Source organism: Chinchilla lanigera, unplaced genomic scaffold (assembly GCF_000276665.1).
Source record: "Chinchilla lanigera isolate Chin_1 unplaced genomic scaffold, ChiLan1.0 scaffold00011, whole genome shotgun sequence".
NCBI classification, from domain to species: domain Eukaryota; kingdom Metazoa; phylum Chordata; class Mammalia; order Rodentia; family Chinchillidae; genus Chinchilla; species Chinchilla lanigera.
In genome coordinates, this window is record NW_004955412.1 from 25,346,835 (window position 1) to 25,356,585 (window position 9,751).

Here is a 9,751-nt window from a genome sequence, read left to right on the forward strand (position 1 = left end):
TCCCAAACACAAGGTGCAGATTTTCATCCCACTCATAAGGTAGGTCATAGATTTGCTGGTTTCTGTCATAGAAAAAGAATTATGAAGGCATATTAAGAAAAGAAACAAAGAGGTTCATTAGGCAGAATTTTAAAACTGTACTCAGATTTTAGGTACTCAAGAGAGAAGTACACTCAGTTCTGAGGTTGGGGGCTTTATGTGGCCTTGGAAGTGCCCTCAGGTGGGCGATCTAGGACTTGTATCCTCTTTGCTACTCGTATGTTGGCTTTGTTGGAATGCACACTGAGACATGCTGGCCATTAATGTTGCTGCCTATAGTGTGTTGAGGAAGGACAATTAAGAGGTGGAAAGCACTGGTCAAGAGCCCAGTTTACAGGCTTACTGTGTCTTTAAGACACTTAGGAAATTAGTTGAAATGAATTTTCTGGAGTGAAAAACGTCTGAGTCACCTTTGGGTCCTGATGTTGCAGTTTTTCTTAAAAGTACAGTTCTAAAATTTTCTTTAGTTCTTCTCAGTTGACAGGATAAAAAAATGTCTGCATTTTAACTCATGTATACACAATACCTGTAAGTATTTCCATAAGGAAACATCTATATCCATACATTAAATAACCATGAGTTTTACTAATATTTTCAAACCTTGTACTGCAGAGGTTATTCTAGCCTCTTTTCCTTGTCTGTAGGTTTCCATTCCAACAGGTAGCAGCTTGGCTGCCACTTCTGCCATCTTTATACTTAATTGTTCACTTCCACATATAGTAATATTAGAACTGTTAATCTGTACCCACAAAGGAAAACATTCATTAACTAAAGGCAGCCCCTATGGAGAGTTATTTTTGGTTTAATCTTATATTTTTATATCCTTGCAAAATTTCTGATGTCACAATCTACTCCCTTTCTTTGTTCAGTGAAGTTGTTTCATAATTTGAAACAGAGTTAGATTTTCTTTTCACAATATATATCTCTTCCAAGATCCCCCAATCTTATTATTCTAAATTTGCATATGTTAAAAGTCACTCTTTGTGCTATAAAGTTCCACATATTTTGAAATTTATATTCTGCCATGTATCCACCATTATTTATTCCTTCCTAATCCCTCCAGAACCCTAGCAACGACTGTTGCTTTTACTGTCTCTATAGTCTACCTTTTTGACAGGGTCATCCAATTGGAATCATGTGTACCAGCCATTTAAGACTGACTTTAGCACTTAGCCATATGCAATTAAGACACTTCAATGTCTTCCTGTAGTTTTTTTGTTTTGTTTTGTTTTGTTTTGTTTTTGGTTTTTCTCCGGTACCGGGAGCCAAACTCACGACCTTGAGCTTGCCAGGCAGGCGCTTTTGCCACTGAGCTAAATCCCCAGCCCCCTTCCTGTAGTTTTTTAATCCCTTTATATGGTTATACCGCAGCTTTTTTTTCCAATCACTTTTAAAGAATGGTGTGGTTACTTTGAGTTTTTAACAAGCATGAATAAAGTTGACATAAACACTCATGTACAAGTTTCTGTGTGAAAGTGTATTTCAAATCAATTCAGGAAATATCTTGCAGCAGATACATCATACGACCACATTTACATTTATGAGAAACTGTCAAAGTCTTGTCCAAACACCCTACCACTTTTCATTCTCAATAGTAATGGGGGCTTTCTAGTGTTCTGCCTTTTTGTCAACATTTGATATTGTCAGTTTTTAAATTTTAGGCCTTGCAATGGGTATGTAATAAGGTCTGTAGTTTTAGTTTGGAACTCATCAGTGACAAATGCAGGTGAGCATATCTTGGATCATCTTTTTTCTTTGTGTTCTTTTCTATCATTATTGGTGTGTTATATATATTATTTGCATATTGTTGATACAAGTCCTTGATTAGATATGTGTTTTACAAGTATTTCTTCCTTTTCTGAAGGAATTTAAATTCTCTTAAAGTATTGCCCATGAAGAAGAAATGCTTAATTTTAATTAACTTCAACCTATCAATTATTTCTTCCTAGATTTTGCTGTATTATTGTTTTCATCACCAAATCCAAGGTTACCTAAATCATTTTTGTAAGTTCTAGAAGTTTATGGCTTTGCATTTTGTCTAGGTATATGATCTGTCTTAGTTACTTTTGTCATTGCTGAGGCAAAATAACTGACACTCAAAGTTAAAGGATGCAAGGTTTATTTGGCTCACAGTTTGTAAAGGTTTCAATCCATAATCAACTGGTTCCAAGATAAGGTGGTATGGCAGAGGGCAACAATTAATAGTGGTGGAAGACGGCAAAAGAAACAAGAGCAAAAGGGAGGAGTAAGCCTCTTTTCTTCCCTTATATGGTATGCAGACTACTCTCCCTGGGGTGGTTGTAGCACTCACACCCCTCATCCTAGCAGTAGATAATGAACCAATCACAAAGTCTAGATTTAGGTACCTCCTAAAAATCTGTCCCCTGTGACCTCATGAGGCTTTAGGGGGCCATCCAAACACAAACCATAATATTCCTCCCCTACCCCACCCAACTAATGCACATCCCTTTATGCAAAAGGCATTTAGTCCATCTCGAAGAGTTGCCAAAGTTCTAATTTCAGCATTGCTGAAAAGTCCAAGTCCCAGGTCTTTCAAGGCAAACTCAGCTGTGAGTCCCTGTACAAATGAAAAAAAAAGTTAAAAACCTCTAACATTCAATGGCACAAGATAAACAATTCCATTCCAAAAGTTACAAACAGAGGAATACAAAGGAATGGGGCCAAACCAAGCCCAAAATCCAGGAAGGGAAACATTAAATCCTATAGTTCCATGTGCAGCATCCAAGGCAATCTGTAGCAAGATGTAAACTCCAAAGGGCTTGGCTGGCTCCATCACTATGGCAGTTCTGGTTGTTGGACCACCATGGCTTCTCTCTTAAGCCCACTTTGCTCCCTCCTTGCAGCTTTCCTTAGATGATACACATTCCTGGTTTTTCCAAACGTCTGGAGTCTCCACTGTACCACTGGCTTCATACTCACAGTTTTACACATTGCCCTCTTGGGAACACACTGCCTAGGCTCCCAGGCCTTCTTCTGAAATCTTTATATGAGCCTTCCTCACCCCACAATTCTTGCATTCTTTGTACACCTAAACCAGTGCCATATGGATGATGCCAAGGTCTGCAGCCAGCTGGAACAGTAGCCAGGCTTCCTTCTCTCTTGGCTGTAGGGGTCGAGTACCTGGATCACTGAGCACTATGAATCCAATTCTGTGGAACACTTTCTCTGTGCTGCTGCCATGCTGGAGCCCGGTGCAGCCACCACTACCATTCTGAAACATAGTGCATCCACTATAATTCTGGAACACGGTGCTCTGTGGCTTTCTCCTCAAAGCAAAGTCTTTGACATTTGTAATTTTGAGGCTGAAAAAGGTGGAGTTCTGCTGCTTCTTGTGATGCCCTCAGGCCATTTCTTCATTCTTCTTTTCCTTCTCAAAATTCAATATCTCCTCTATCCTATTTTTGCAGTCCACAGTTTTACTGGAGCTTCCCCTCTGGCCAAACTCAAAACCTTTTAAATCACTTTGCTGGGCTTTTTGTTCTTGACTTGCAATATAAATCTGGCTAAAAGCTACCAACAAGAGCCATGCAACAGCCTCAAAATTCAACTGCATTAAAATTTCTTCTGCCTGGGGCTGGGGATTTAGCTCAGCGGCAAAAGCGCCTGCCTGGCAAGCGCAAGGTCGTGAGTTCAGTTTCCGGTACCGGAGAAAAACCAAAAAAAAAAAAAATTTCTTCTGCCTGATTAATTACTCTACTGCACTTAATTTCAGTCTCACGCAAAGTCTCTGAACAAAAGTAAAATACAGACAAACTTTCTGCAAAGGCATAACACACATTGTCCTGACTCCAACATCCAATGCACTCCTTCTTCCAAGCAGAAACCTCCCAAGGCTGGTTTTTATGAGCACAATTTCTACCAGCCTTCTGGTCTTCTGAGCTCTGACCAGAATCTCCCATACAGAACAGTCTAAATCATTTTAGCTCTACTTTTTCAGCTAACATCTCTGAACCTGTCCAATCTCTTCCCACAAGCCATTCCCAAAGGCTCTTGAACCACATGGTCAGGCCTAGTCATAGAAATGACCCCACTTCTGGTACTGAAATCTGTGTTACTTACTTTTCTCTTGTTGCTGAGACAAAACCTGACACCCAAAGTTAAAGGATGAAAGATTTGTTTATCTCACGGTTTGTAGAGGTTTCAGTCCATTAGCAACTGGCTCTAAGGCAGGGTAGCATGGCAGAGGGGCAACAGTTAATGGTAGCAGAAGACATCAAAAGCAACAAGAGCAAAAGGGATGAGCAAGCCTCTTTTCCTCCCTTATATTGTATGCACTTTACCCTCCATAGGGTGTTTGTAGCACTCACATCCCCAATCACAGCACTAGACAATGAACCAATCACAAATTCTAGATTCAGCTTCCTCTGAAAAGTCCACGCCTTGTGACTGCATGAGGGGAATTTGTTTTTGTTCTGTTGTGGTATACATACCTCAAAGTTTTCTAGTACCATTTGTATTTAAAAAACTATTGGATTTCACTGAATGGCTAAGCTTCTTGTCAAATGGCAGTTGACTACCCGTGTGGATGTTTCTTCTATCTCTAGTCTGTTCCATTGACCTAGGTGCAAATCCTTTTATAAATACCACACTGTTAGAATTACTATAATTGTATAGATAGTCTTGAATTTAAATAGTGTCAACTCAGCATTACTCTCCTTTCTGAGTATAGTATTGGAATTCTGAGTCTTTTACCTTTCCACATAAACTTTAGAATCATGTTGTTGATTACCAACAGTATATTACCCTGGAATTTTGGTTGGAGTTGCTCACATGTCAAGTTGGGGAGAATTGACATGTTAACATTATTGACTCTAGATATTCTTAAACAAAATTCTCTCCCTATTTTCAGATCTTTTAATTACTGTCTTCAGTTTTACAATTTTATACAAATAGATATTGTGCATATTTTACTAAATGTATGACTAGACATTTTTCCTTGTTTTAGTGATGATGCAAATGATATTCTCTTTTAAATTTCTAAATCCCATTATCTATTGCTGATGTGTAGGAAGCAACTCTCATATATTAAACTTGCCTTCTGTAACCTCACTATAATCATTTATGAGTTTCATTCAACTTTGTTTGTTTTTTGTGCTTAATGTCAACTTTAGAATTTTCCACAGACTGTCATGTTATCCCTAAACAAAGAGTTCTAGTCCTTCCTTATTTTGTATTAAGAATAAACTTTTAAGTTATTTTTCTATGAAGCGGCATAGCCTAATCGGTATGTATTTAACTACCACAGCAACTTTTATGCTAAAGGAAATATAAACTGATAAAATAATAAGATTTTATTCTATATACATAACAATGGATAAAATTAGCAGAACTGATAGTACCAATGTATATACATATGTGAAACAATTAGAATGCCCCTACACTGCTATTAAGGCAATAAAATTTGAAACATATTTGAAAAAATTGGAATGTTCTAATTAAATTACACATATTTCTAGGTTCTGCCATAGAAATTACAGTACACAAGTACACACACATACACACAAAGTGAGAGAAATTACTGTATAACTCTGAAGCAAATTCTTATATATGAATATGCATTGAAATTTTTTTCCTACTAGTGAAGTCTTCAGTAGTAAAAAGATAGGTAATTTAATGAACATACATTCAATTTGCCAGTTTTCAGCAAGTAATGTTCTGCTATAGTCACCAACATGGCTGAAACAAAAAATAGCATTATGTTGAACAAAAAAGCTAGATACAAAAGAATATAAAGAGAATTATTTTATTAATAAGATTTTAAAGAATAGAAAATCTCACTAACAGATATCAGAACAGTTGTGATGAAGGTGAATATTAGCTGGTAAAGCATGAAGTATTAATTTAACTTTAAACCAACTAGGATCAATTTCATTTTTTCATCTCAAGAATTTCAAAATAAGAAAAGATACCTTCTAATTTGCATAAAGCTTGTGCATTATTGGAATAATCCCATTGTAGCTATCTTAGATTCCATTAAATACCTATGCAATTTACAAATAGTAGAACTATGTGTCCTAGAGAGAAAGCAGTTGAGGGTTGGCCTAAAGGTATAATGTCAGAATCCTTGAACTGAAGGCCATACTCTGCCTGAAACACAAACAGCTCCACAATACCAAGTCCTCTTGCTCACCATTGGCCATGAGTATTATCCTTTGTTAAAATAGTAAATGTATTTATTAAAATATATGCTTTAAAGCGAACTTCAAACCAAACAGTGTTGGCACATCTTAACTAGGCTCTTATGGATGTAGACAAAAGAGCAGAAGTAAACACTACACTTTCAGAATCAGGGGAATAAAATTTTAAACAAATTATAATAATGAAGTAAATTATAATAAATATAAATACTCTTATAGCAGTAATTTTAATCAAATTGAAGTAAATTTCTTGAAATATTTGTTATGGTTTAGATCTAAAATATCTCCCAAAAGTCTCATATTTGGCGACAGGGCCCAGCTGGAAGGAGAAGGTCACTGGGGGCATAAACTAGGAGGAGGTGTTCTTGTCTCAGGCTCCTCCATTTTTTTCTGTTTCCTCACTGCCATCACATAAGAGTTTCACTCTGCTATGCCCTTCATCTCGCTGTTTCTGCCCAGGAGCACAATGACTATGGACTAAACTAACTGAAACTGTGAACCAAAATATACACCTCCTTTTCAAAATTGTAAACCTTAGGTATTTTGTCTCAATGACAGGAAAGTGACTAATACCCTGTAATTTTCTTTGAAGACTATTCTTAAAATTTTTGTTTCAAAAATCTTTCAAATATGATAACTTTCTATTAATACAAGCATTACAGTGTTAATGAGTCATTGTTTCCTGACTAGGATACACACATAGAGGGACAATGACACCACACTTATTCAATGTAGTGATTAAATACATACAGGAGCAGAATATTTCATGGAGCACAATTTTCTATTGTTCTGATTATAAATAACATTTTAGTTTCTCCAAATATTGCCACAGTACCTGGGTGTGGTGGCCCATGCCTGTAATCGCAGCACTAGAGAGACTGAGGTAGGAGGATTCTTGCAAGTTCAAGAACAGCCTGGGCTACAAAGTGAGCTCAAGGCCAGCCTGAACTGCATAGTGAGACCCTGCCTCAAAAAAACCAAAAAAAAAAAAAAAAAAGACAAATATTGCCACAGTATCTAATAGCTTATACTACTATGGCAATGTAGTAAAAGGACATGCCTCCACAGAAAGGCTTAAACTTAACTCCTCAATCGCATTTTCCCAGAAGAAAAAGATGTGAAATATTATAAAAAGTTTGATATGAAATCATTCTTATACTTCACCTTGTTCGACTCACTCTAAAACAAGACTTTTGCAGATACATGTGTTAGAGGAAAAAGAAATCCATGTAGATCATTCCTCTACTGTAGGCATCTGGGTTCGGGATATCATTTACTTACAATGCCCACAGTAGTACTCATTCTGAAAAACTTATCTAAAACTTCTCTCTACTCCTTGCTGAGTCTTATATCTCTTTTCTTTCCTGTTTTTTTACAAAATATGTGATAGTTTAAAAAAAAACTGGGTTCTACATCATTATCTCTATCGGATTAGGCAAGCAACACAATTATTTCTTCATCAAAAGAGCTGGAATATCTCCTTAGAACGAGATGCCAAGAAATGATAAGACTTGCATGATAGTCATTATGCTAAATACTTGTGAAGGATAAAATGGACAGGAGCAAGAGTCATGTAAGAAGGACTCAGACTACGATGCAATTCTGACACCTAAGTAAAGAAAAGCACAAGAACTGAGTATGTAGGAAAATCTCAGACTGCAGTGTAGGTTTTAAACATCTCTGTAATAATGATAGGAAATCTTGATTGCAGCACAGATATCCTACCCAAAAAAGACCCATGTTAGGTAGAAATACACCAACACTAATACTTCCCACACACACTGATCAGTCATTGGCTGGCCACATCTTAGAATAAGCTGGCCTCTGCCTGAGAACTATAGTGCCCTTGAGTGTTAGCTATAGACTTCCAGGAAAGATCTGGTTTTCTTAATGTAGGGACTAATATTTTCTAATGCTGCCCAAGTGAACTTTCAAAAAGTAAACAAAGCCCCAAATTTTTGTGGATTTCTCATTCTTATTATATTTTATTAATTATTAGTTATAATGGAAATTAATCATAAGGGTTGTCTTAGTTACTTATTTCTCATTGGTGGAACAAAATACCTGACACCAAAATTAAGGAAGGAAAAGTTTATTTAACTGTCAGTTTGTGGAGGTTTCAGTCCATAATCAGCTGGCTCCAAGGCAAGGTGACATGGCTGAGGGGCAACAGTTAATGTCAGTGGAAGATAGCAAAAGCAACAAGAGCAAAAGGGAGAAACAAGCCTCTTTTCCTCCCTTACACTGTATGCAGGTTACCTGCCCTAGAGCAAGTATAGCACTCACATTGCCAATGCCATGTAATAGACAATAAAACAATCACACCTCTAGATTCAGCCACCTCTGTAAAGCCTGCCCTACTTGACTTCATGAGGCTTTGGGGGGACATCCAGACACAAACCACAACAAGGTTTATGAAAACATACTTTGACTCAACAGAGGTTTGATAATCTGAAAAATATATAGCATTCTAAGTATGCAAAGAATAAAAATGAGGGAGAAGTAGAGACACTATATGAAAAAGTGTCTATATTAAATATGTTTTATGTCTTATTCATGACACAGACTTTAAACTCACAAGATAATTGTAGATAGTATAGTATATTTTATTAATAAAGCAATTGTTTTTCATAATAATCCTCACTGGATAAGTAAAACAATGGCTACAATATTTCTATGAGCTTAATGTGCAGTGTTTTCCTACTGATAATAAAAATAAGAGTAATCGTAAGAACTGAATGCTCTTTTTCAGAATATTGAGTGCCGTTTTATCGTCAATAGATTGAAGATTTACAATGTAAGTCACCATGTTATGTTCTTGCAACCCTGGAAACACATGCATTATTTCCCTAGTCTACTTCCACTAATATTGGCTCTAGCAATAAGAGGTGGAGGTGTAATGGAGTATTACTCAGCTACTAAAAAACATAAATTCAAGGCTTTTGTAGATAAGTGGATGCAACTAGAGACCATACTCATAAGTGAAATAAATCAGACCCACATGTGCAAACATCACATTGTCTCCCTAGTGTAAGGGCCCAGAAGAGTAAATAAAACCCAAAAAGTACAATAGATAATATGAAAAGGAAAGAAATTACTCAAAAGAAGGAATAACTAGGATGAGGGAAAGAAGAAAAAGAAAGAAGGAAGGCAATGTATAGATAGATAGATAGATAGATAGATAGATAGATAGATAGATAGATAGATGATAGATAGCTGGGATAGCTGTACTGCTGATGTCTGATGGTTTATTGAAAGGAACAGTTAATTCTTATAATTTTTCATAGTTTGACCAATTTTGCATGCTTATATCTGGTAATCTGAGCAATTGATTTGAAGAAAACAATATGCAACAAAACAGCCATTGGTGAATTCTTACCATTTTGTCTAGTGAAACTATGTATCATTTCTAATGTTTTTTAATAATTATCTTTTATCCTCTTTAATGATTTGAACAATCTTCCATTCTTACATCTGGTAATTTGAGCAATGTAGTTGAAGATAATGATATGTAATATAACAATCACTGTTAATTCCTATAATTTTGTTTTGAA